Raw genomic sequence first — 26,393 nt, 5'->3', positions numbered from 1 at the left:
TTATAATTGAATGTTTACCTCGAGAATCTTGAAGCGAAAGCCATTCATTGAGAAGAAAACTTCTTTTATACTCACTTATGCCTTCAAAAGCTTCGTTTCTCCCTTTAAATGGTTATATAATCTCATAATTGATTTTAAGTTGCGTTTTTTTTACATTTTTGGTTAAAACAGATTATAATTGAATGTTTACCTCGAGAATCTTGAAGCGAAAGCCATTCATTGAGAAGAAAACTTCTTTTATAGTCACTTATGCCTTCAAAAGCTTTGTTTCTCCCTTTAAATGGTTATATAATCTCATAATTGATTTTAAGTTCCCCTTTTTTTACATTTTTGGTTAAAACAGATTATAATTGAATGTTTACCTCGAGAATCTTGAAGCGAAAGCCATTCATTGAGAAGAAAACTTCTTTTATAGTCACTTATGCCTTCAAAAACTTTGTTTTCTCCCTTTAAATGGTTATATAATCTCATAATTGATTTTAAGTAGCGTTTTTTTTACATTTTTAGTTAAAACAGATTATAATTGAATGTTTACCTCGAGAATCTTGAAGCGAAAGCCATTCATTCAGAAGAAAACTTCTTTTATAGTCACTTATGCCTTCAAAAGCTTTGTTTCTCCCTTTAAATGGTTATATAATCTCATAATTGATTTTAAGTTGCGTTTTTTTTTACATTTTTGGTTAAAACAGATTATAATTGAATGTTTACCTCGAGAATCTTGAAGCGAAAGCCATTCATTGAGAAGAAAACTTCTTTTATGGTCACTTATGCCTTCAAAAGCTTTGTTTCCTCCCTTTAAATGGTTATATAATCTCATAATTTATTTTAAGTTCCCTTTTTTTTACATTTTTGGTTAAAACAGATTATAATTGAATGTTTACCTCGAGAATCTTGAAGCGAAAGCCATTCATTGAGAAGAAAACTTCTTTTATAGTCACTTATGCCTTCAAAAGCTTTGTTTCTCCCTTTAAATGGTTATATAATCTCATAATTGATTTTAAGTTGCGTTTTTTTAAATTTTTAGCTAAAACAGATTATAATTGAATGTTTACCTCGAGAATCTTGAAGCGAAAGCCATTCATTGAGAAGAAAACTTCTTTTGTAGTCACTTATTCCTTCAAAAGCTTCGTTTCTCCCTTTAAATGGTTATATAATCTCATAATTGATTTTAAGTAGCGTTTGTTTTACATTTTTGGTTAAAACAGATTATAATTGAATGTTTACCTCGAGAATCTTGAAGCAAAAGCCATTCATTGAGAAGAAAACTTCTTTTAAAGTCACTTATGCCTTCAAAAGCTTTGTTTCTCCCTTTAAATGGTTATATAATCTCATAATTGATTTTAAGTTGCCTTTTTTTTACATTTTTGATTAAAACAGATAATATTTGAATGTTTACCTCGAGAATCTTGAAGCGAAAGCCATTCATTGAGAAGAAAACTTCTTTTATAGTCACTTATGCCTTCAAAAACTTTGTTTTCTCCCTTTAAATGGTTATATAATCTCATAATTGATTTTAAGTTGCGTTTTTTTAAATTTTTGGTTAAAACAGATTATAATTGAATGTTTACCTCGAGAATCTTGAAGCGAAAGCCATTCATTGAGAAGAAAACTTCTTTTATAGTCACTTATGCCTTCAAAAGCTTTGTTTCTCCCTTTAAATGGTTATATAATCTCATAATTGATTTTAAGTTGAGTTTTTTTTACATTTTTGGTTAAAACATATTATAATTGAATGTTTACGTCGAGAATCTTGAAGCGAAAGCCATTCATTGAGAAGAAAACTTCTTTTATAGTCACTTATGCCTTCGAAAGCTTTGTTTCTCCCTTTAAATGGTTATATAATCTCATAATTGATTTTAAGTTGCGTTTTTTTTACATTTTTGGTTAAAACAGATTATAATTGAATGTTTACCTCGAGAATCTTGAAGCGAAAGCCATTCATTGAGAAGAAAACTTCTTTTATAGTCACTTATGCCTTCAAAAGCTTTGTTTCTCCCTTTAAATGGTTATATAATCTCATAATTGATTTTAAGTTGCGTTTTTTTAAATTTTTAGTTAAAACAGATTATAATTGAATGTTTACCTCGAGAATCTTGAAGCGAAAGCCATTCATTGAGAAGAAAACTTCTTTTATAGTCACTTATGCCTTCAAAAGCTTCGTTTCTCCCTTTAAATGGTTATATAATCTCATAATTGATTTTAAGTTGCATTTTTTTTTTTACATTTTTGGTTAAAACAGATTATAATTGAATGTTTACCTCGAGAATTTTGAAGCGAAAGCCATTCATTGAGAAGAAAACTTCTTTTATAGTCACTTATGCCTTCAAAAGCTTTGTTTCTCCCTTTAAATGGTTATATAATCTCATAATTGATTTTAAGTTGCGTTTTTTTTACATTTTTGGTTAAAACAGATTATAATTGAATGTTTACCTCGAGAATCTTGAAGCGAAAGCCATTCATTAAGAAGAAAACTTCTTTTATAGTCACTTATGCCTTCAAAAGCTTTGTTTCCTCCCTTTAAATGGTTATATAATCTCATAATTGATTTTAAGTTGCATTTTTTTTACATTTTTGGTTAAAACAGATTATAATTGAATGTTTACCTCGAGAATCTTGAAGCGAAAGCCATTCATTGAGAAGAAAACTTCTTTTATAGTCACTTATGCCTTCAAAAGCTTTGTTTCTCCCTTTAAATGGTTATATAATCTCATAATTGATTTTAAGTAGCGTTTGTTTTACATTTTTGGTTAAAACAGATTATAATTGAATGTTTACCTCGAGAATCTTGAAGCGAAAGCCATTCATTGAGAAGAAAACTTCTTTTATAGTCACTTATGCCTTCAAAAGCTTCGTTTCTCCCTTTAAATGGTTATATAATCTCATAATTGATTTTAAGTAGCGTTTTTTTTACATTTTTGGTTAAAACAGATTATAATTGAATGTTTACCTCGAGAATCTTGAAGCGAAAGCCATTCATTCAGAAGAAAACTTCTTTTATAGTCACTTATGCCTTCAAAAGCTTTGTTTCTCCCTTTAAATGGTTATATAATCTCATAATTGATTTTAAGTTGCGTTTTTTTTTACATTTTTGGTTAAAACAGATTATAATTGAATGTTTACCTCGAGAATCTTGAAGCGAAAGCCATTCATTGAGAAGAAAACTTCTTTTATGGTCACTTATGCCTTCAAAAGCTTTGTTTCCTCCCTTTAAATGGTTATATAATCTCATAATTTATTTTAAGTTCCCTTTTTTTTACATTTTTGGTTAAAACAGATTATAATTGAATGTTTACCTCGAGAATCTTGAAGCGAAAGCCATTCATTGAGAAGAAAACTTCTTTTATAGTCACTTATGCCTTCAAAAGCTTTGTTTCTCCCTTTAAATGGTTATATAATCTCATAATTCATTTTAAGTTGCGTTTTTTTAAATTTTTAGTTAAAACAGATTATAATTGAATGTTTACCTCGAGAATCTTGAAGCGAAAGCCATTCATTGAGAAGAAAACTTCTTTTATACTCACTTATTCCTTCAAAAGCTTCGTTTCTCCCTTTAAATGGTTATATAATCTCATAATTGATTTTAAGTAGCGTTTGTTTTACATTTTTGGTTAAAACAGATTATAATTGAATGTTTACCTCGAGAATCTTGAAGCAAAAGCCATTCATTGAGAAGAAAACTTCTTTTATAGTCACTTATGCCTTCAAAAGCTTTGTTTCTCCCTTTAAATGGTTATAGAATCTCATAATTGATTTTAAGTTGCCTTTTTTTTACATTTTTGATTAAAACAGATAATAATTGAATGTTTCCCTCGAGAATCTTGAAGCGAAAGCCATTCATTGAGAAGAAAACTTCTTTTATAGTCACTTATGCCTTCAAAAACTTTGTTTTCTCCCTTTAAATGGTTATATAATCTCATAATTGATTTTAAGTTGCGTTTTTTTAAATTTTTGGTTAAAACAGATTATAATTGAATGTTTACCTCGAGAATCTTGAAGCGAAAGCCATTCATTGAGAAGAAAACTTCTTTTATAGTCACTTATGCCTTCAAAAGCTTTGTTTCTCCCTTTAAATGGTTATATAATCTCATAATTGATTTTAAGTTGAGTTTTTTTTACATTTTTGGTTAAAACAGATTATAATTGAATGTTTACGTCGAGAATCTTGAAGCGAAAGCCATTCATTGAGAAGAAAACTTCTTTTATAGTCACTTATGCCTTCGAAAGCTTTGTTTCTCCCTTTAAATGGTTATATAAGCTCATAATTGATTTTAAGTTGCGTTTTTTTTACATTTTTGGTTAAAACAGATTATAATTGAATGTTTACCTCGAGAATCTTGAAGCGAAAGCCATTCATTGAGAAGAAAACTTCTTTTATAGTCACTTATGCCTTCAAAAGCTTTGTTTCTCCCTTTAAATGGTTATATAATCTCATAATTGATTTTAAGTTGCGTTTTTTTAAATTTTTAGTTAAAACAGATTATAATTGAATGTTTACCTCGAGAATCTTGAAGCGAAAGCCATTCATTGAGAAGAAAACTTCTTTTATAGTCACTTATGCCTTCAAAAGCTTCGTTTCTCCCTTTAAATGGTTATATAATCTCATAATTGATTTTAAGTTGCATTTTTTTTTACATTTTTGGTTAAAACAGATTATAATTGAATGTTTACCTCGAGAATTTTGAAGCGAAAGCCATTCATTGAGAAGAAAACTTCTTTTATAGTCACTTATGCCTTCAAAAGCTTTGTTTCTCCCTTTAAATGGTTATATAATCTCATAATTGATTTTAAGTTGCGTTTTTTTTACATTTTTGGTTAAAACAGATTATAATTGAATGTTTACCTCGAGAATCTTGAAGCGAAAGCCATTCATTAAGAAGAAAACTTCTTTTATAGTCACTTATGCCTTCAAAAGCTTTGTTTCCTCCCTTTAAATGGTTATATAATCTCATAATTGATTTTAAGTTGCATTTTTTTTACATTTTTGGTTAAAACAGATTATAATTGAATGTTTACCTCGAGAATCTTGAAGCGAAAGCCATTCATTGAGAAGAAAACTTCTTTTATAGTCACTTATGCCTTCAAAAGCTTTGTTTCTCCCTTTAAATGGTTATATAATCTCATAATTGATTTTAAGTTTCGTTTTTTTTACATTTTTGGTTAAAACAGATTATAATTGAATGTTTACCTCGAGAATCTTGAAGCGAAAGCCATTCATTGAGAAGAAAACTTCTTTTATAGTCACTTATGCCTTCAAAAACTTTGTTTTCTCCCTTTAAATGGTTATATAATCTCATAATTGATTTTAAGTAGCGTTTTTTTTACATTTTTGGTTAAAATAGATTATAATTGAATGTTTACCTCGAGAATCTTGAAGCGAAAGCCATTCATTCAGAAGAAAACTTCTTTTATAGTCACTTATGCCTTCAAAAGCTTTGTTTCTCCCTTTAAATGGTTATATAATCTCATAATTGATTTTAAGTTGCGTTTTTTTTTACATTTTTGGTTAAAACAGATTATAATTGAATGTTTACCTCGAGAATCTTGAAGCGAAAGCCATTCATTGAGAAGAAAACTTCTTTTATGGTCACTTATGCCTTCAAAAGCTTTGTTTCTCCCTTTAAATGGTTATATAATCTCATAATTGATTTTAAGTTCCCTTTTTTTTACATTTTTGGTTAAAACAGATTATAATTGAATGTTTACCTCGAGAATCTTGAAGCGAAAGCCATTCATTGAGAAGAAAACTTCTTTTATAGTCACTTATGCCTTCAAAAGCTTTGTTTCTCCCTTTAAATGGTTATATAATCTCATAATTGATTTTAAGTTACGTTTTTTTAAATTTTTAGTTAAAACAGATTATAATTGAATGTTTACCTCGAGAATCTTGAAGCGAAAGCCATTCATTGAGAAGAAAACTTCTTTTATAGTCACTTATGCCTTCAAAAGCATCGTTTCTCCCTTTAAATGGTTATATAATCTCATAATTGATTTTAAGTAGCGTTTTTTTTACATTTTTGGTTAAAACAGATTATAATTGAATGTTTACCTCGAGAATCTTGAAGCAAAAGCCATTCATTAAGAAGAAAACTTCTTTTATAGTCACTTATGCCTTCAAAAGCTTTGTTTCTCCCTTTAAATGGTTATATAATCTCATAATTGATTTTAAGTTGCCTTTTTTTTACATTTTTGATTAAAACAGATAATAATTGAATGTTTACCTCGAGAATCTTGAAGCGAAAGCCATTCCTTGAGAAGAAAACTTCTTTTATAGTCACTTATGCCTTCAAAAACTTTGTTTTCTCCCTTTAAATGGTTATATAATCTCATAATTGATTTTAAGTTGCGTTTTTTTAAATTTTTGGTTAAAACAGATTATAATTGAATGTTTACCTCGAGAATCTTGAAGCGAAAGCCATTCATTCAGAAGAAAACTTCTTTTATAGTCACTTATGCCTTCAAAAGCTTTGTTTCTCCCTTTAAATGGTTATATAATCTCATAATTGATTTTAAGTTGCGTTTTTTTTTACATTTTTGGTTAAAACAGATTATAATTGAATGTTTACCTCGAGAATCTTGAAGCGAAAGCCATTCATTGAGAAGAAAACTTCTTTTATAGTCACTTATGCCTTCAAAAGCTTTGTTTCTCCCTTTAAATGGTTATATAATCTCATAATTGATTTTAAGTTGAGTTTTTTTTACATTTTTGGTTAAAACAGATTATAATTGAATGTTTACCTCGAGAATCTTGAAGCGAAAGCCATTCATTGAGAAGAAAACTTCTTTTATAGTCACTTATGCCTTCAAAAGCTTTGTTTCTTCCTTTAAATGGTTATATAATCTCATAATTGATTTTAAGTTGAGTTTTTTTTACATTTTTGGTTAAAACAGATTATAATTGAATGTTTACCTCGAGAATCTTGAAGCGAAAGCCATTCATTGAGAAGAAAACTTCTTTTATAGTCACTTATGCCTTCAAAAGCTTTGTTTCTCCCTTTAAATGGTTATATAATCTCATAATTGATTTTAAGTTGCGTTTTTTTTACATTTTTGGTTAAAACAGATTATAATTGAATGTTTACCTCGAGAATCTTGAAGCGAAAGCCATTCATTGAGAAGAAAACTTCTTTTATAGTCACTTATGCCTTCAAAAGCTTTGTTTCTCCCTTTAAATGGTTATATAATCTCATAATTGATTTTAAGTTGCGTTTTTTTAAATTTTTAGTTAAAACAGATTATAATTGAATGTTTACCTCGAGAATCTTGAAGCGAAAGCCATTCATTGAGAAGAAAACTTCTTTTATAGTCACTTATGCCTTCAAAAGCTTCGTTTCTCCCTTTAAATGGTTATATAATCTCATAATTGATTTTAAGTTGCATTTTTTTTTTACATTTTTGGTTAAAACAGATTATAATTGAATGTTTACCTCGAGAATTTTGAAGCGAAAGCCATTCATTGAGAAGAAAACTTCTTTTATAGTCACTTATGCCTTCAAAAGCTTTGTTTCTCCCTTTAAATGGTTATATAATCTCATAATTGATTTTAAGTTGCGTTTTTTTTACATTTTTGGTTAAAACAGATTATAATTGAATGTTTACCTCGAGAATCTTGAAGCGAAAGCCATTCATTAAGAAGAAAACTTCTTTTATAGTCACTTATGCCTTCAAAAGCTTTGTTTCCTCCCTTTAAATGGTTATATAATCTCATAATTGATTTTAAGTTGCATTTTTTTTACATTTTTGGTTAAAACAGATTATAATTGAATGTTTACCTCGAGAATCTTGAAGCAAAAGCCATTCATTGAGAAGAAAACTTCTTTTATAGTCACTTATGCCTTCAAAAGCTTTGTTTCTCCCTTTAAATGGTTATATAATCTCATAATTGATTTTAAGTTGCCTTTTTTTTACATTTTTGATTAAAACAGATAATAATTGAATGTTTATGTCACGACCCAAATTCCGGGTCATGACCGGCGCATGGGTCCAATGGACATAATCCACTAAATCCAAGCAAGCCTATTATTTATTTTACTTATGATTCTATTTATTATCACTAAGTCGTATTTCATGACTTTGAGTCAAAATAGTGATACACATTGCCAACTCGTACTGGCATTACTCTTTTAAAATTTACATTTAAGTTCATCTATACATAACAAAATAATACTCGACCTCCAGCGGAGTGACTCGGATGGATATACAGCTACCGAATGCCGAGACACCTACCAGAAGATGTACACAGATCTACAAGGACACCTCGTCCTAATTATCGGCTACCTCGTGATCTGAAAACATGAATTTGAAAATGGTGAGTATAAACCCAGTGAGTGAACAAGGAAGGGAACAAGCAACAATTAGGAAAAATTTAAAATCATGATGCACTTGTTTCAAACAATGCAATTTAGTTCATTCCTATTTAAAACCCCTCCAAACCCCAGAGTTTTTCGCTACAGCGAGCATGAATTTCGATGCAGTGAAAACAAAGCAACAAGAGAAACATTTTTCCTCACTCAACAATAGCCATCCTGCTAAACTAATAAAATCAACCTAACATTCATGAAAATTCTCAAAGTATAATGTGTCAAATTTTACGTACATTACAACCATAAATCATTGTCCATCAATTTGCTATATCACACACATTTACATATGTATATATATATATACGTATATACCCATCATCATCATCTCATCAACCCATCATCATCATCACCAGCTCATCATCATCATCATCACCAGCTCATGCGCACTCCCTACTCGCACATGGCTGGGTCATCACCGGATTATGCGCACTCCCTACTCGCACATAACCGGGTCATCCTCGGCTTATGCACACTCCCTACTCGCACATAGCCGAGTCAACATAATTACACAACATTATATTCAAGCATATATGTATATCAACATAATGCAGCCACATAGAAATCCATAATAACCACATTTCATAACATAAACCTTTTCTTAAAAGCTTGTTCCCAAGGCATTCATTTTCATGAAAAATTTCATAAAATCATTCAAACACTTTGTTCAAAATAGTCATATTCCCAAAACAATTTTGATAGGCAGTCCACTCACAGGTGTTGAAAATTCGGATTCTGGGTGAACTCTGACTAATAGTCCTCAGGCGTAATTCCTTTGCCTTTTCCGGACGTCTCACCACCTTGACAAATAACAAAGTCGAGGAATTTACTATATTGTCCCTAAATTGATATAAATTAATTTAAACTACTAATGCTTGATATGTAATGCAAAAATATGTCTGATTACCGCTTAATCACGGTATCGATTAAATTTGACCGATCACCCGATTAATCGGCGATTGTGTCCAAATCACCTCCAAATTAATTCATTTCTCCTCTAATACCTTAATTTACCACATACATTTAAATAAAGCCAAATTCAGCATTAGAACCCTCACAATTCCTTATAGAAAAAAATTTGGTCATTTGGTGTACTAGCATCGAATCTTTTTCTACATAACCGTTTCACCTTACTTCATCATTTTCCATGCCATTTTCCTTGAAATAAAAACAATACCCCATTGATATTCAGCCCTCATGGTTCAGCCAACAAGGAACCCTAGAGAAATTGAATATTTCTTTTGTGTTTTTGTTCATAACCATGCTTAACTATCCCTAAACACTAACATAGTCTAAAATCAAATTATTCCAACAACAATTCCTCTTCCATACCCATTTTTCAGAATTGAATTCATCATGATAACTCAATATTCAACCATGGAAATCAAGAACAAAAGCATGGGTAAGCTAGGTATCAAGGAGAATTAAAGAAATTTTAACTTACCTAGCTTGTTTCCTTGATTTCTTCACTTTTTCTTTGAATTTCCACCTAGGTTTTCTTGTTTTTCCTTTTGTTCTTCCTTTTTTTCTGGTTGCTGGATGTCTAGGCCGAATATGGTGAGGGAATTGGGGATTTAATGGGCTGATTTCTATAGAAAATAATAAAATAATCAAGCATGCCATGTGTCACATGCTTATTGGCCAAATTTTTAACTTTTTGACTTTTTCTTCTTAATTTTCCACCACAAATATTCTGGTATTTATCCAATCCTACCACAATTAAAATCCCTTGGTCTTGACAAGTGCTGGGCCGAAAATTTTACTGATTTGCCCCCGAGACAAAAAAAATTACGATTTTGCCCTTATACTCTGAAATGTACCGGAATCTCATTATTTCTACTTTTCAACCTAAAATAACACTAATATTGATCAATATTAACTAAATGGGGCAAAAATTGTTTAAAAAAAAAAATTTTCGTTTAGTCCACTAGTGGCAAAATTACCATTTTGCCCTTGTGCTCTATAAATACCGAGAATCAAAATTTTTCACTACTAAACATCATTTTATACTCCAATAATCATAATTATATTTCATATAATTATTCTTGGTCAAATGTGATCAAATCTTGGCTAAAAATCTCCATTTTATCATCAAATGGTAAAATGACCGTTTTGTCCCTAATCGGTCAATTTTCTGATGGACTCCAAACTGGACCTTGAACTCCAAATCACTATTCTAAACCATTCTGTTGGTTTTAAAATTTTCAAATTCCTCTTAGAATTTCTATTTGAACTAGTTCAAGGCTCGATTTAACTTAATTGTACCACTCGATACAATACCGTCTTTTAATCGAGCTTGACAGGGTCTCACATTCTCCCCCACTAATAAAAATTCGGTCCCCGAATTTAAATTCAATGTAGAGTGGCTTACCTTTACATATCGAAGAGGTGTGGATGCTTTGTCCGCATCTCATCCTCAGCTTCCCACGTTACCTCCTCGCTAGTGTGATTCCGCCACAACACTTTCACTGAGGCTACATCCTTTGAACGGAGCTTTTTAACTTGCCTATCAAGGATAGCTACCGGTTGTTCCTCATAGGTTAGATCATCTTGCAACTGAATTGTTTCATACCGTATTACATGTGATGGATCTGGGTTGTACTTCCTAAGCATGGATACATGAAACACGGGATGAATATTAGAGAGGTCTGGTGGTAATGCCAAACGATAAGCCACCGCTCCAACCTTTTCTAAGATCTCGAATGGCCCTATATACCGAGGACTTAACTTCCCTTTCTTGCCAAACCTCATTATCCCTTTAGTTGGCGAAACTTTCAAAAATACATGATCTCCTACTTGGAACTCCAAGTCTCTCCGTCGGTTATCAGCATATGATTTCTGTCTACTTTGTGCTGTTAACATCCTTTGACGGATCATGTGTATTTTCTCGGTTGCATCCTGCACCAATTCAGGCCCCAAAAGTTTCCTTTCTCCCACCTCTAGCCATCCAATGGGTGACCTACATCTTCGTCCATATAAGGCCTCAAATGGTGCCATTTGGATGCTAGTTTGGAAACTGTTGTTGTAGGCAAATTCCACTAAGGGTAAATATTGTTCCCACCTGACACCAAGGTCTATCACACAAGCCCTCAACATATCCTCCAATGTCTGTATGGTCCGTTCAGATTGTCCATCAGTCTGAGGGTGGAAAGCTGTGCTGAAATCCAACTTAGTGCCCAATGCTTCTTGCAACTTTCCCCAAAACCTACTAGTAAACTGAGCTCCTCTGTCAGATACTATAGAAATGGGAATACCATGTAGTCGCACTATCTCATCCACATAAACTCGAGCATATTGGGCAGCCCCATAAGTAGTCTTAACCGGAAGAAAATGAGCTGACTTTGTTAACCGGTCCACTACTATCCAAATTGAATCATATCCCCCACTGGTTCGAGGCAAACCCGTTACAAAGTCCATAGCAATATGTTCCCACTTCCACTCGGGTACTGGTAATGGCTGTAGTAGCCCTGCAGGCTTTTGATGCTCGGCCTTAACCTGCTGACAAACTAGGCACTTGGAGACAAACTCAGCTACATCTCTCTTAAGTCCTTCCCACCAATACACCTCTTTCAAATCTTGATACATTTTTGTAGCCCCTGGATGTACCACATAAGCTGCCATGTGAGCTTCCTCTAATATTTCTCTCCTCAACCCGTCACCATCAGGCACATAAAGTCTGGTTCCATACCTCAACACTCCATCTGTGCCTTTAGTAAACATTTTTCCTTTCCTACCCTGAGGATCCTCTAAGGCCTTAATCACAAATTCATCTTTACTTTGTGCTTCTTTAATCCTATCCATTAAAATAGGCCTCACTCTAAAGTGTGCTAACAAAGCATTTGTCTCCGCAACTTCCAAACGCACACCTATGTCTCCCAAACTATGGATCTCTCTAACCAAAGATCTCCTACCAATGGAAATATGTGCCAAGCTTCCCATTGATTTTCGACTCAAGGCATCCGCCACTACATTGGCCTTACCGGGATGATAAAGAATAGTACAATCATAATCCTTTAGCAACTCCATCCATCTACGTTGCCGTAAGTTAAGATCCCTCTGCTGAAATATATACTTCAGACTTTTGTGGTCCGTGTATATCTCGCAAGTCTCACCATACAAGTAATGTCTCCAAATCTTTAAGGCAAACACGATTGCTGCCATTTCCAAATCGTGTATGGGGTAATTCTGCTCATGCCTTTTAAGTTGCCTAGATGCATACGCAATCACCTTCCCATGTTGCATCAATACACATCCTAAACCAACCCCCGATGCATCACAAAACACCGTGTAACCCCCTGTGCCTTGCGGCAGGCTTAACACTGGAGCTGTGGTGAGACATGCCTTAAGCTTCTCAAAACTATTCTCACAAGCATCAGACCACTCAAATTTTGTATCTTTACGTGTCAGCTTAGTCAAAGGGGCAACTATTTTGGAGAAGTCTTTCACAAAGCGACGATAATAGCCAGCTAAACCCACAAAGCTTCTAATCTCCGTAACTGATGTTGGCCTTGGCCATTTTTCCACTGCTTCAATTTTCTTTGTATCAACTCGTATCCCCTCCTTAGATACCACATGCCCCAAGAATGCAACACTTTCGAGCCAAAACTCACACTTGGAGAACTTAGCATACAATCGATGTTCTCTCAAAATTTGGAGCACTATCTTAAGATGCTGCTCATGCTCCTCTCGACTCTTTGAATATATCAAAATATCATCAATAAACACCACTACAAACTTATCCAAATAAGGTTTGAACACTCGGTTCATCAAATCCATAAAGGCTGCAGGAGCATTCGTGAGCCCAAATGACATCACTAAGAACTCATAGTGCCCATATCTTGTTCGAAATGCGGTCTTGGGTATATCTTCGTTCCGGATTCTCAACTGATGGTACCCAGATCGCAGATCTATCTTAGAAAAACATTGTGCTCCTTGTAGTTGATCAAATAAATCATCTATCCTTGGGAGAGGATATTTATTCTTCACCGTCACTTTATTAAGCTGTCGATAATCAATGCACAGCCTAAGTGACCCATCTTTCTTCTTCACAAATAACACTGGTGCTCCCCATGGGGATACACTAGGTCGTATGAAACCTTTATCCAACAAATCCTCCAACTGATCCTTAAGCTCTTTAAGCTCTGCAGGTGCCATTCTATATGGGGGTATGGATATAGGTCTAGTGTCGGGAATCAAATCTATGCAAAACTCAACCTCCCGTTCAGGAGGCAAACCTGGTAGCTCTTCAGGAAATACATCCACGAACTCCTTCACCACCGACACTTGAGTTACATCTCCAATCTTTGCCTGACTATCCTTTACAACAGCCAAGTAACCTATACAACCCTGTCGTAATAATCTTCTGGCAGATATGACCGATATCAAATTGGTTGGAGCATTACTCCTATCCCCTTGAATACTAAATGATGGTTCACCGGGGAAATCAAATCTAACCAATTTATGATAGCAGTCCACACTAGCATGACAGGGTGATAACCAATTCATCCCCAAGATTACATCAAAGTCTAAGGTGTCTAGCACCACTAGATTCACCGAAGTGTCTTTATCCTTGACTCGCACTACACAAGACTCATATTCCCACTCGGCCACAAATATCTCCTTTAAAGGAGTAGACACCACTAATTGTTCCTCTCTCCTAACACGACCTCTACCCAACCGAGATGCAAAACATGGAGAGATAAAAGAATGGGTAGCACCAGGATCAAATAGTACTCGAGCATTCATATTACAAACGGAGAGAATACCTGAGACCACGGCATTGGATGTTTGAGCCTCCTGCTGTGTTAAAGCAAACACCCTCGCTTGGCCTCTACCAATAGAACTTTGATGTCCGGACCCAGATGGTCTGCCTTGAGAGGAAGTACCCGCACCTCTACCTCTCGATCCACTAACCTCCCGGCCAGATGAGACAGCAACTGACGGAGCAGATGAAGCTGGCTGAGTGGAACCACGAGCAGAATCTGGTGATTGATGTGCCATCGGACAATCCCTCCTAATATGCCCAGGTTGACCGCACCCGTAACAAGTTTTTGTAGTAAGGAAGCACCGTCCACTATGTCGTCTCCCACAAGTATCACAAGAGCGAATGACTTGACTACTCTGTCTAGAATCTTGCTGCCTCCTAGAATTGAAGGTTCTCTGTCCCACCCTAATATTAGCACCAGGTGCGTCACTCCCCTGCTGCGGTAACCGTGAGTCCCTCTGTGGACCCTGACGGCTAGAAGATGAACCACCACTGCTGAAATCTCTACGGCCCTGATAACCCTCTGTCTTGCCCCTTTTTGCTCTATCTCTCGCAGCCCTACTCTCATTGGTCCTCATCTCGATGCGTTGAGCACGATCCACTGCTGCAGAATAGGTAGTGAAATCTCGGGATGCCACAGCCCTAAATAATGGCTCCACTAACCCATCCACAAATCTCTGAATCTTCATCTCCTCAGTAGAAACGAGATAGGGCGCATAACGAGCTAGCTGCGTGAACTTGATGTCATACTCAGACACCGTCATGCTTGAAGTCTGTACCAAAGTCTCAAACTCTCTAGCTCTAGCATTACGCACACTGAGTGGTAAGAATCGATCTAAGAAGGCTACACTGAACTCACTCCAAGCCAACGGTGTTGCATTAGTCGGTCTGCCTCTACATAAAGAGCTATACCATTCCTGCGCCACATCCTCTAATTGGAAGGCGGCTAGCTCAACTGACCGAACACTAGAACATCCCAAGGCTTTACAAATTTTCTCCATCTTATCCAAGAAAACCTGGGGTTTCTCCGATGCATCAGACCCTGAAAATGTTGGAGGCTTAAGCTTGAGAAAGTCAGGAAGAGAAATATCTAGATGTCCCCTCTCCTCCTCATGATGTTGGTGATCGGCCTGTCCTTGGGAGCTAGGGGATTCTTGTACTGTAGGTCTCCCCTCTACTACCCTTTGTATATCTTCCATGCGGGTCGCCATCATCTCTACAACCCGGTTAACTCCCTGTAGGCCTGCCGCCAAATCCTCAATAGTAATACCCCTAGCTGGGTGTCTATCTACATCACCTGAGGACTGTCCCTCTTCTTGCCTACTCACAGGCGTATCCAACCCCATCGGCCTAGTGACCCTGCCACGTCTACCTCGGCCTCTCTGGGTGGATGCCCGTGGTCTATCTGCCATCTCAATGGGAACATCTTGCTCCCCTGCCCGTCTTGAGGCGGCTCGTGTCTTAGGCGGCATTCTTACCTAGACAAAAGCAAACGCCTGTTATTAAACACATATTATAATCATACTTAAAGCAACAGGTGGTTTCTAAGATAGGGAATCTATGCGGTCATTTGGTTGTAAAATGTGCCGCGGTTCACACTTTACAACTGAAGTTCCCACATAAAGACCCGACTCTCCGCTGGACTAACAAAAAGGAAGTTCTAGGACCTAGACAAACCTAGGGCTCTGATACCAATACTGTCACGACCCAAATTCCGGGTCATGACCGGCGCATGGGTCCAATGGACATAATCCACTAAATCCAAGCAAGCCTATTATTTATTTTACTTATGATTCTATTTATTATCACTAAGTCGTATTTCATGACTTTGAGTCAAAATAGTGATACACATTGCCAACTCGTACTGGCATTACTCTTTTAAAATTTACATTTAAGTTCATCTATACATAACAAAATAATACTCGACCTCCAGCGGAGTGACTCGGATGGATATACAGCTACCGAATGCCGAGACACCTACCAAAAGATGTACACAGATCTACAAGGACACCTCGTCCTAATTATCGGCTACCTCGTGATCTGAAAACATGAATTTGAAAATGGTGAGTATAAACCCAGTGAGTGAACAAGGAAGGGAACAAGCAACAATTAGGAAAAATTTAAAATCATGATGCACTTGTTTCAAACAATGCAATTTAGTTCATTCCTATTTAAAACCCCTCCAAACCCCAGAGTTTTTCGCTACAGCGAGCATGAATTTCGATGCAGTGAAAACAAAGCAACAAGAGAAACATTTTTCCTCACTCAACAATAGCCATCCTGCTAAACTAATAAAATCAACCTAACATTCATGAAAATTCTCAAAGTATAATGTGTCAAATTTTACGTACATTACAACCATAAATCATTGTCCATCAATTTGCTATATCACACACATTTACATATGTATATATATATATACGTATATACCCATCATCATCATCTCATCAACCCATCATCATCATCACCAGCTCATCATCATCATCATCACCAGCTCATGCGCACTCCCTACTCGCACATGGCTGGGTCATCACCGGATTATGCGCACTCCCTACTCGCACATAACCGGGTCATCCTCGGCTTATGCACACTCCCTACTCGCACATAGCCGAGTCAACATAATTACACAACATTATATTCAAGCATATATGTATATCAACATAATGCAGCCACATAGAAATCCATAATAACCACATTTCATAACATAAACCTTTTCTTAAAAGCTTGTTCCCAAGGCATTCATTTTCATGAAAAATTTCATAAAATCATTCAAACACTTTGTTCAAAATAGTCATATTCCCAAAACAATTTTGATAGGCAGTCCACTCACAGGTGTTGAAAATTCGGATTCTGGGTGAACTCTGACTAATAGTCCTCAGGCGTAATTCCTTTGCCTTTTCCGGACGTCTCACCACCTTGACAAATAACAAAGTCGAGGAATTTACTATATTGTCCCTAAATTGATATAAATTAATTTAAACTACTAATGCTTGATATGTAATGCAAAAATATGTCTGATTACCGCTTAATCACGGTATCGATTAAATTTGACCGATCACCCGATTAATCGGCGATTGTGTCCAAATCACCTCCAAATTAATTCATTTCTCCTCTAATACCTTAATTTACCACATACATTTAAATAAAGCCAAATTCAGCATTAGAACCCTCACAATTCCTTATAGAAAAAAATTTGGTCATTTGGTGTACTAGCATCGAATCTTTTTCTACATAACCGTTTCACCTTACTTCATCATTTTCCATGCCATTTTCCTTGAAATAAAAACAATACCCCATTGATATTCAGCCCTCATGGTTCAGCCAACAAGGAACCCTAGAGAAATTGAATATTTCTTTTGTGTTTTTGTTCATAACCATGCTTAACTATCCCTAAACACTAACATAGTCTAAAATCAAATTATTCCAACAACAATTCCTCTTCCATACCCATTTTTCAGAATTGAATTCATCAAGATAACTCAATATTCAACCATGGAAATCAAGAACAAAAGCATGGGTAAGCTAGGTATCAAGGAGAATTAAATAAATTTTAACTTACCTAGCTTGTTTCCTTGATTTCTTCACTTTTTCTTTGAATTTCCACCTAGGTTTTCTTGTTTTTCCTTTTGTTCTTCCTTTTTTTCTGGTTGCTGGATGTCTAGGCCGAATATGGTGAGGGAATTGGGGATTTAATGGGCTGATTTCTATAGAAAATAATAAAATAATCAAGCATGCCATGTGTCACATGCTTATTGGCCAAATTTTTAACTTTTTGACTTTTTCTTCTTAATTTTCCACCACAAATATTCTGGTATTTATCCAATCCTACCACAATTAAAATCCCTTGGTCTTGACAAGTGCTGGGCCGAAAATTTTACTGATTTGCCCCCGAGACAAAAAAAATTACGATTTTGCCCTTATACTCTGAAATGTACCGGAATCTCATTATTTCTACTTTTCAACCTAAAATAACACTAATATTGATCAATATTAACTAAATGGGGCAAAAATTGTTTAAAAAAAAAAATTTCGTTTAGTCCACTAGTGGCAAAATTACCATTTTGCCCTTGTGCTCTATAAATACCGAGAATCAAAATTTTTCACTACTAAACATCATTTTATACTCCAATAATCATAATTATATTTCATATAATTATTCTTGGTCAAATGTGATCAAATCTTGGCTAAAAATCTCCATTTTATCATCAAATGGTAAAATGACCGTTTTGTCCCTAATCGGTCAATTTTCTGATGGACTCCAAACTGGACCTTGAACTCCAAATCACTATTCTAAACCATTCTGTTGGTTTTAAAATTTTCAAATTCCTCTTAGAATTTCTATTTGAACTAGTTCAAGGCTCGATTTAACTTAATTGTACCACTCGATACAATACCGTCTTTTAATCGAGCTTGACAGGGTCTCACAGTTTACCTCGAGAATCTTGAAGCGAAAGCCATTCATTGAGAAGAAAACTTCTTTTATAGTCACTTATGCCTTCAAAAACTTTGTTTTCTCCCTTTAAATGGTTATATAATCTCATAATTGATTTTAAGTTGCGTTTTTTTAAATTTTTGGTTAAAACAGATTATAATTGAATGTTTACCTCGAGAATCTTGAAGCGAAAGCCATTCATTGAGAAGAAAACTTCTTTTATAGTCACTTATGCCTTCAAAAGCTTTGTTTCTCCCTTTAAATGGTTATATAATCTCATAATTGATTTTAAGTTGCGTTTTTTTTACATTTTTGGTTAAAACAGATTATAATTGAATGTTTACCTCGAGAATCTTGAAGCGAAAGCCATTCATTGAGAAGAAAACTTCTTTTATAGTCAATTATGCCTTCAAAAGCTTTGTTTCTCCCTTTAAATGGTTATATAATCTCATAATTGATTTTAAGTTGCGTTTTTTTAAATTTTTAGTTAAAACAGATTATAATTGAATGTTTACCTCGAGAATCTTGAAGCGAAAGCCATTCATTGAGAAGAAAACTTCTTTTATAGTCACTTATGCCTTCAAAAGCTTCGTTTCTCCCTTTAAATGGTTATATAATCTCATAATTGATTTTAAGTCGCATTTTTTTTTTACATTTTTGGTTAAAACAGATTATAATTGAATGTTTACCTCAAGAATTTTGAAGCGAAAGCCATTCATTGAGAAGAAAACTTCTTTTATAGTCACTTATGCCTTCAAAAGCTTTGTTTCTCCCTTTAAATGGTTATATAATCTCATAATTGATTTTAAGTTGCATTTTTTTTACATTTTTGGTTAAAACAGAATATAATTGAATGTTTACCTCGAGAATCTTGAAGCGAAAGCCATTCATTGAGAAGAAAACTTCTTTTATAGTCACTTCTGCCTTCAAAAGCTTTGTTTCCTCCCTTTAAATGGTTATATAATCTCATAATTGATTTTAAGTTGCATTTTTTTTACATTTTTGGTTAAAACAGATTATAATTGAATGTTTACCTCGAGAATCTTGAAGCGAAAGCCATTCATTAAGAAGAAAACTTCTTTTATAGTCACTTATGCCTTCAAAAGCTTTGTTTCTCCCTTTAAATGGTTATATAATCTCATAATTGATTTTAAGTTGCGTTTTTTTAAATTTTTAGTTAAAACAGATTATAATTGAATGTTTACCTCGAGAATCTTGAAGCGAAAGCCATTCATTGAGAAGAAAACTTCTTTTATAGTCACTTATGCCTTCAAAAGCTTTGTTTCTCCCTTTAAATGGTTATATAATCTCATAATTGATTTTAAGTTGCGTTTTTTTTACATTTTTGGTTAAAAAAGATTATAATTGAATGTTTACCTCGAGAAACGTAATGCAAAAACCATTCATTGAGAAGAAAACTTCTTTTATAGTCACTTATGCCTTCAAAAACTTTGTTTCTCCCTTTAAATGTTTATATAATCTCATACTTGATTTTAAGTTGAGTTTTTTTTACATTTTTGGTTAAAACAGATTATAATTGATTGTTTACCTCGAGAATCTTGAAGCGAAAGCCATTCATTAAGAAGAAAACTTCTTTTATAGTCACTTATGCCTTCAAAAGCTTTGTTTCCTCCCTTTAAATCGTTATATAATCTCATAATTGATTTTAAGTTGCGTTTTTTTTACATTTTTGGTTAAAACAGATTATAATTGAATGTTTACCTCGAGAATCTTGAAGCGAAAGCCATTCATTGAGAAGAAAACTTCTTTTATAGTCACTTATGCCTTCAAAAGCTTTGTTTCTCCCTTTAAATGGTTCTATAATCTCATAATTGATTTTAAGTTGAGTTTTTTTTACATTTTTGGTTAAAACAGATTATAATTGAATGTTTACCTCGAGAAACGTGATGCAAAAACCATTCATTGAGAAGAAAACTTCTTTTATAGTCACTTATGCCTTCAAAAGCTTTGTTTATCTTTTTAAATGGTTATATAATCTCATAATTGATTTTAAGTTGAGTTTTTTTTACATTTTTGGTTAAAACAGATTATAATTGAATGTTTACCTCGAGAATCTTGAAGCGAAAGCCATTCATTGAGAAGAAAACTTCTTTTATAGTCACTTATGCCTTCAAAAGCTTTTTTTCTCCCTTTAAATGGTTATATAATCTCATAATTGATTTTAAGTTGAGTTTTTTTTTCATTTTTGGTTAAAACAGATTATAATTGAATGTTTACCTCGAGAAACGTGATGCAAAAACTATTCATTGAGAAGAAAACTTCTTTTATAGTCACTTATGCCTTCAAAAGCTTTGTTTCTCCCTTTAAATGGTTATATAATCTCATAATTGATTTTAAGTTGAATTTTTTTTACATTTTTTATTAAAATAGATTATAATTGAATGTTTTCCTCGAGAAACGTGATGCAAAAACCATTCATTGAGAAGAAAACTTCTTTTATAGTCACTTATGCCTTCAAAAGCTTTGTTTCTCCCTTTAAATGGTTATATAATCTCATAATTGATTTTAAGTTGCGTTTTTTTTACATTTTTGGTTAAAACAGATTATAATTGAATGTTTACCTCGAGAATCTTGAAGCGAAAGCCATTCATTGAGAAGAAAACTTCTTTTATAGTCACTTATGCCTTCAAAAGCTTTGTTTCTCCCTTTAAATGGTTATATAATCTCATAATTGATTTTAAGATGAGTTTTTTTTACATTTTTGGTTAAAACAGATTATAATTGAATGTTTACCTCGAGAATCTTGAAGCGAAAGCCATTCATTAAGAAGAAAACTTCTTTTATAGTCACTTATGCCTTCAAAAGCTTTGTTTCTCCCTTTAAATGGTTATATAATCTCATAATTGATTTTAAGTTGCGTTTTTTTAAATTTTTAGTTAAAACAGATTATAATTGAATGTTTACCTCGAGAATCTTGAAGCGAAAGCCATTCATTGAGAAGAAAACTTCTTTTATAGTCACTTATGCCTTCAAAAGCTTTGTTTCTCCCTTTAAATGGTTATATAATCTCATAATTGATTTTAAGTTGCGTTTTTTTTACATTTTTGGTTAAAACAGATTATAATTGAATGTTTACCTCGAGAATCTTGAAGCGAAAGCCATTCATTGAGAAGAAAACTTCTTTTATAGTCACTTATGCCTTCAAAAGCTTTGTTTCTCCCTTTAAATGGTTATATAATCTCATAATTGATTTTAAGTTGCATTTTTTTTTACATTTTTGGTTAAAACAGATTATAATTGAATATTTACCTCGAGAATCTTGAAGCGAAATCCATTTATTGAGAAGAAAACTTCTTTTATAGTCACTTATGCCTTCAAAAGCTTTGTTTCTCCCTTTAAATGGTTATATAATCTCATAATTGATTTTAAGTTGCATTTTTTTTACATTTTTGGTTAAAACAGATTATAATTGAATGTTTACCTCGAGAAACGTGATGCAAAAACCATTCATTGAGAAGAAAACTTGTTTTATAGTCACTTATGCCTTCAAAAACTTTGTTTTCTCCCTTTAAATGGTTATATAATCTCATAATTGATTTTAAGTTGCGTTTTTTTAAAATTTTAGTTAAAACAGATTATAATTGAATGTTTACCTCGAGAATCTTGAAGCGAAAGCCATTCATTGAGAAGAAAACTTCTTTTATAGTCACTTATGCCTTCAAAAACTTTGTTTTCTCCCTTTAAATGGTTATATAATCTCATAATTGATTTTAAGTTGCGTTTTTTTTACATTTTAGTTAAAACAGATTATAATTGAATGTTTACCTCGAGAATCTTGAAGCGAAAGCCATTCATTGAGAAGAAAACTTCTTTTATAGTCACTTATGCCTTCAAAAGCTTCGTTTCTCCCTTTAAATGGTTATATAATCTCATAATTGATTTTAAGTAGCGTTTTTTTTACATTTTTGGTTAAAACAGATTATAATTGAATGTTTACCTCGAGAATCTTGAAGCGAAAGCCATTTATTGAGAAGAAAACTTCTTTTATAGTCACTTATGCCTTCAAAAGCTTTGTTTCTCCCTTTAAATGGTTATATAATCTCATAATTGATTTTAAGTTGAGTTTTTTTTACATTTTTGGTTAAAACAGATTATAATTGAATGTTTACCTCGAGAATCTTGAAGCGAAAGCCATTCATTGAGAAGAAAACTTCTTTTATAGTCACTTATGCCTTCAAAAGCTTTCTTCCTCCCTTTAAATGGTTCTATAATCTCATAATTGATTTTAAGTTGAGTTTTTTTTACATTTTTGGTTAAAACAGATTATAATTGAATGTTTACCTCGAGACTCTTGAAGCGAAAGTCATTCATTGAGAAGAAAACTTCTTTTATAGTCACTTATGCCTTCAAAAGCTTTGTTTCTCCCTTTAAATGGTTATATAATCTCATAATTGATTTTAAGTTACGTTTTTTTTTACATTTTTGGTTAAAACAGATTATAATTGAATATTTACCTCGAGAATTTTGAAGCGAAAGCCATTCATTGAGAAGAAAACTTCTTTTATAGTCACTTATGCCTTCAAAAGCTTTGTTTCTCCCTTTAAATGGTTATATAATCTCATAATTGATTTTAAGTTGCGTTTTTTTTACATTTTTGGTTAAAACAGATTATAATTGAATGTTTACCTCGAGAATCTTGAAGCGAAAGCCATTCATTAAGAAGAAAACTTCTTTTATAGTCACTTATGCCTTCAAAAGCTTTGTTTCCTCCCTTTAAATGGTTATATAATCTCATAATTGATTTGAAGTTGCGTTTTTTTTACATTTTTGGTTAAAACAGATTATAATTGAATGTTTACCTCGAGAATCTTGAAGCGAAAGCCATTCATTGAGAAGAAAACTTCTTTTATAGTCACTTATGCCTTCAAAAGCTTTGTTTCTCCCTTTAAATGGTTATATAATCTCATAACTGATTTTAAGTTTCGTTTTTTTTACATTTTTGGTTAAAACAGATTATAATTGAATGTTTACCTCGAGAAACGTGATGCAAAAACCATTCATTGAGAAGAGAACTTCTTTTATAATCACTTATGCCTTCAAAAGCTTTGTTTCTCCCTTTAAATGGTTATATAATCTCATAATTAATTTTAAGTTGCATTTTTTTTACATTTTTGGTTAAAACAGATTATAATTGAATGTTTACCTTGAGAATCTTGAAGCGAAAGCCATTCATTGAGAAGAAAACTTCTTTTATAGTCACTTATGCCTTCAAAAGCTTTGTTTCTCCCTTTAAATGGTTATATAATCTCATAATTGATTTTAAGTAGCGTTTTTTTTTACATTTTTGGTTAAAACAGATTATAATTGAATGTTTACCTCGAGAATCTTGAAGCGAAAGCCATTCATTGAGAAGAAAACTTCTTTTATAGTCACTTATGCCTTCAAAAGCTTTGTTTCTCCCTTTAAATGGTTATATAATCTCATAATTGATTTTAAGTTGCGTTTTTTTTTACATTTTTGGTTAAAACAGATTATAATTGAATGTTTACCTCGAGAATCTTGAAGCGAAAGCCATTCATTAAGAAGAAAACTTCCTTTATAGTCACTTATGCCTTCAAAAGCTTTGTTTCTCCCTTTAAATGGTTATATAATCTCATAATTGATTTTAAGTTGCGTTTTTTTTTACATTTTTGGTTAAAACAGATTATAATTGAATGTTTACCTCGAGAATCTTGAAGCGAAAGCCATTCATTAAGAAGAAAACTTCCTTTATAGTCACTTATGCCTTCAAAAGCTTTGTTTCCTCCCTTTAAATGGTTATATAATCTCATAATTGATTTTAAGTTGCGTTTTTTTTACATTTTTGGTTAAAACAGATTATAATTGAATGTTTACCTTGAGAATCTTGAAGCGAAAGCCATTCATTGAGAAGAAAACTTCTTTTATAGTCACTTATGCCTTCAAAAGCTTCGTTTCTCCCTTTAAATGGTTATATAATCTCATAATTGATTTTAAGTAGCGTTTTTTTTACATTTTTGGTTAAAACAGATTATAATTGAATGTTTACCTCGAGAATCTTGAAGCGAAAGCCATTTATTGAGAAGAAAACTTCTTTTATAGTCACTTATGCCTTCAAAAGCTTTGATTCTCCCTTTAAATGGTTATATAATCTCATAATTGATTTTAAGTTGAGTTTTTTTTACATTTTTGGTTAAAACAGATTATAATTGAATGTTTACCTCGAGAATCTTGAAGCGAAAGCCATTCATTGAGAAGAAAACTTCTTTTATAGTCACTTATGCCTTCAAAAGCTTTGTTTCTCCCTTTAAATGGTTCTATAATCTCATAATTGATTTTAAGTTGAGTTTTTTTTACATTTTTGTTTAAAACAGATTATAATTGAATGTTTACCTCGAGACTCTTGAAGCGAAAGTCATTCATTGAGAAGAAAACTTCTTTTATAGTCACTTATGCCTTCAAAAGCTTTGTTTCTCCCTTTAAATGGTTGTATAATCTCATAATTGATTTTAAGTTGCGTTTTTTTTTTACATTTTTGGTTAAAACAGATTATAATTGAATGTTTACCTCGAGAATTTTGAAGCGAAAGCCATTCATTGAGAAGAAAACTTCTTTTATAGTCACTTATGCCTTCAAAAGCTTTGTTTCTCCCTTTAAATGGTTATATAATCTCATAATTGATTTTAAGTTGCGTTTTTTTTTTACATTTTTGGTTAAAACAGATTATAATTGAATGTTTACCTCGAGAATTTTGAAGCGAAAGCCATTCATTGAGAAGAAAACTTCTTTTATAGTCACTTATGCCTTCAAAAGCTTTGTTTCTCCCTTTAAATGGTTATATAATCTCATAATTAATTTTAAGTTGCGTTTTTTTTACATTTTTTGTTAAAACAGATTATAATTGAATGTTTACCTCGAGAATCTTGAAGCGAAAGCCATTCATTAAGAAGAAAACTTCTTTTATAGTCACTTATGCCTTCAAAAGCTTTGTTTCCTCCCTTTAAATGGTTATATAATCTCATAATTGATTTTAAGTTGCGTTTTTTTTACATTTTTGGTTAAAACATATTATAATTGAATGTTTACCTCGAGAATCTTGAAGCGAAAGCCTTTCATTGAGAAGAAAACTTCTTTTATAGTCACTTATGCCTTCAAAAGCTTTGTTTCTCCCTTTAAATGGTTATATAATCTCATAATTGATTTTAAGTTTCTTTTTTTTTACATTTTTGGTTAAAACAGATTATAATTGAATGTTTACCTCGAGAAACGTGACGCAAAAACCATTCATTGAGAAGAGAACTTCTTTTATAATCACTTATGCCTTCAAAAGCTTTGTTTCTCCCTTTAAATGGTTATATAATCTCATAATTAATTTTAAGTTGCGTTTTTTTTACATTTTTGGTTAAAACAGATTATAATTGAATGTTTACCTTGAGAATCTTGAAGCGAAAGCCATTCATTGAGAAGAAAACTTCTTTTATAGTCACTTATGCCTTCAAAAGCTTTGTTTCTCCCTTTAAATGGTTATATAATCTCATAATTGATTTTAAGTTGCGTTTTTTTTTACATTTTTGGTTAAAACAGATTATAATTGAATGTTTACCTCGAGAATCTTGAAGCGAAAGCCATTCATTAAGAAGAAAACTTCTTTTATAGTCACTTATGCCTTCAAAAGCTTTGTTTCCTCCCTTTAAATGGTTATATAATCTCATAATTGATTTTAAGTTGCGTTTTTTTTACATTTTTGGTTAAAACAGATTATAATTGAATGTTTACCTCGAGAATCTTGAAGCGAAAGCCATTCATTGAGAAGAAAACTTCTTTTATAGTCACTTATGCCTTCAAAAGCTTTGTTTCTCCC

At 32.7% G+C, this 26,393-nt stretch overlaps 1 long non-coding RNA gene across 1 annotated transcript in view; it reads right to left on the bottom strand.

Moving 5' to 3' along the window:
- Positions 1–15,559: 15,559 nt before the first annotated feature.
- The window catches only part of LOC148761233 (uncharacterized), an 80,065-nt gene continuing 69,231 nt past the window's right edge, over positions 15,560–26,393 (bottom strand). The window contains exons 2-3 of the long non-coding RNA XR_016027870.1: positions 16,103–16,161; positions 15,560–15,599 (exon numbers count right to left, since the gene is read on the bottom strand). This is a non-coding gene — a long non-coding RNA (uncharacterized LOC148761233). The remainder of the gene's footprint in view (positions 15,600–16,102; positions 16,162–26,393) is intronic.

This window comes from Theobroma cacao, chromosome 8 (assembly GCF_053813885.1).
Source record: "Theobroma cacao isolate CCN51 chromosome 8, ASM5381388v1, whole genome shotgun sequence".
Lineage (NCBI taxonomy): Eukaryota > Viridiplantae > Streptophyta > Magnoliopsida > Malvales > Malvaceae > Theobroma > Theobroma cacao.
This window is presented reverse-complemented; position numbering and strand designations above follow the sequence as displayed.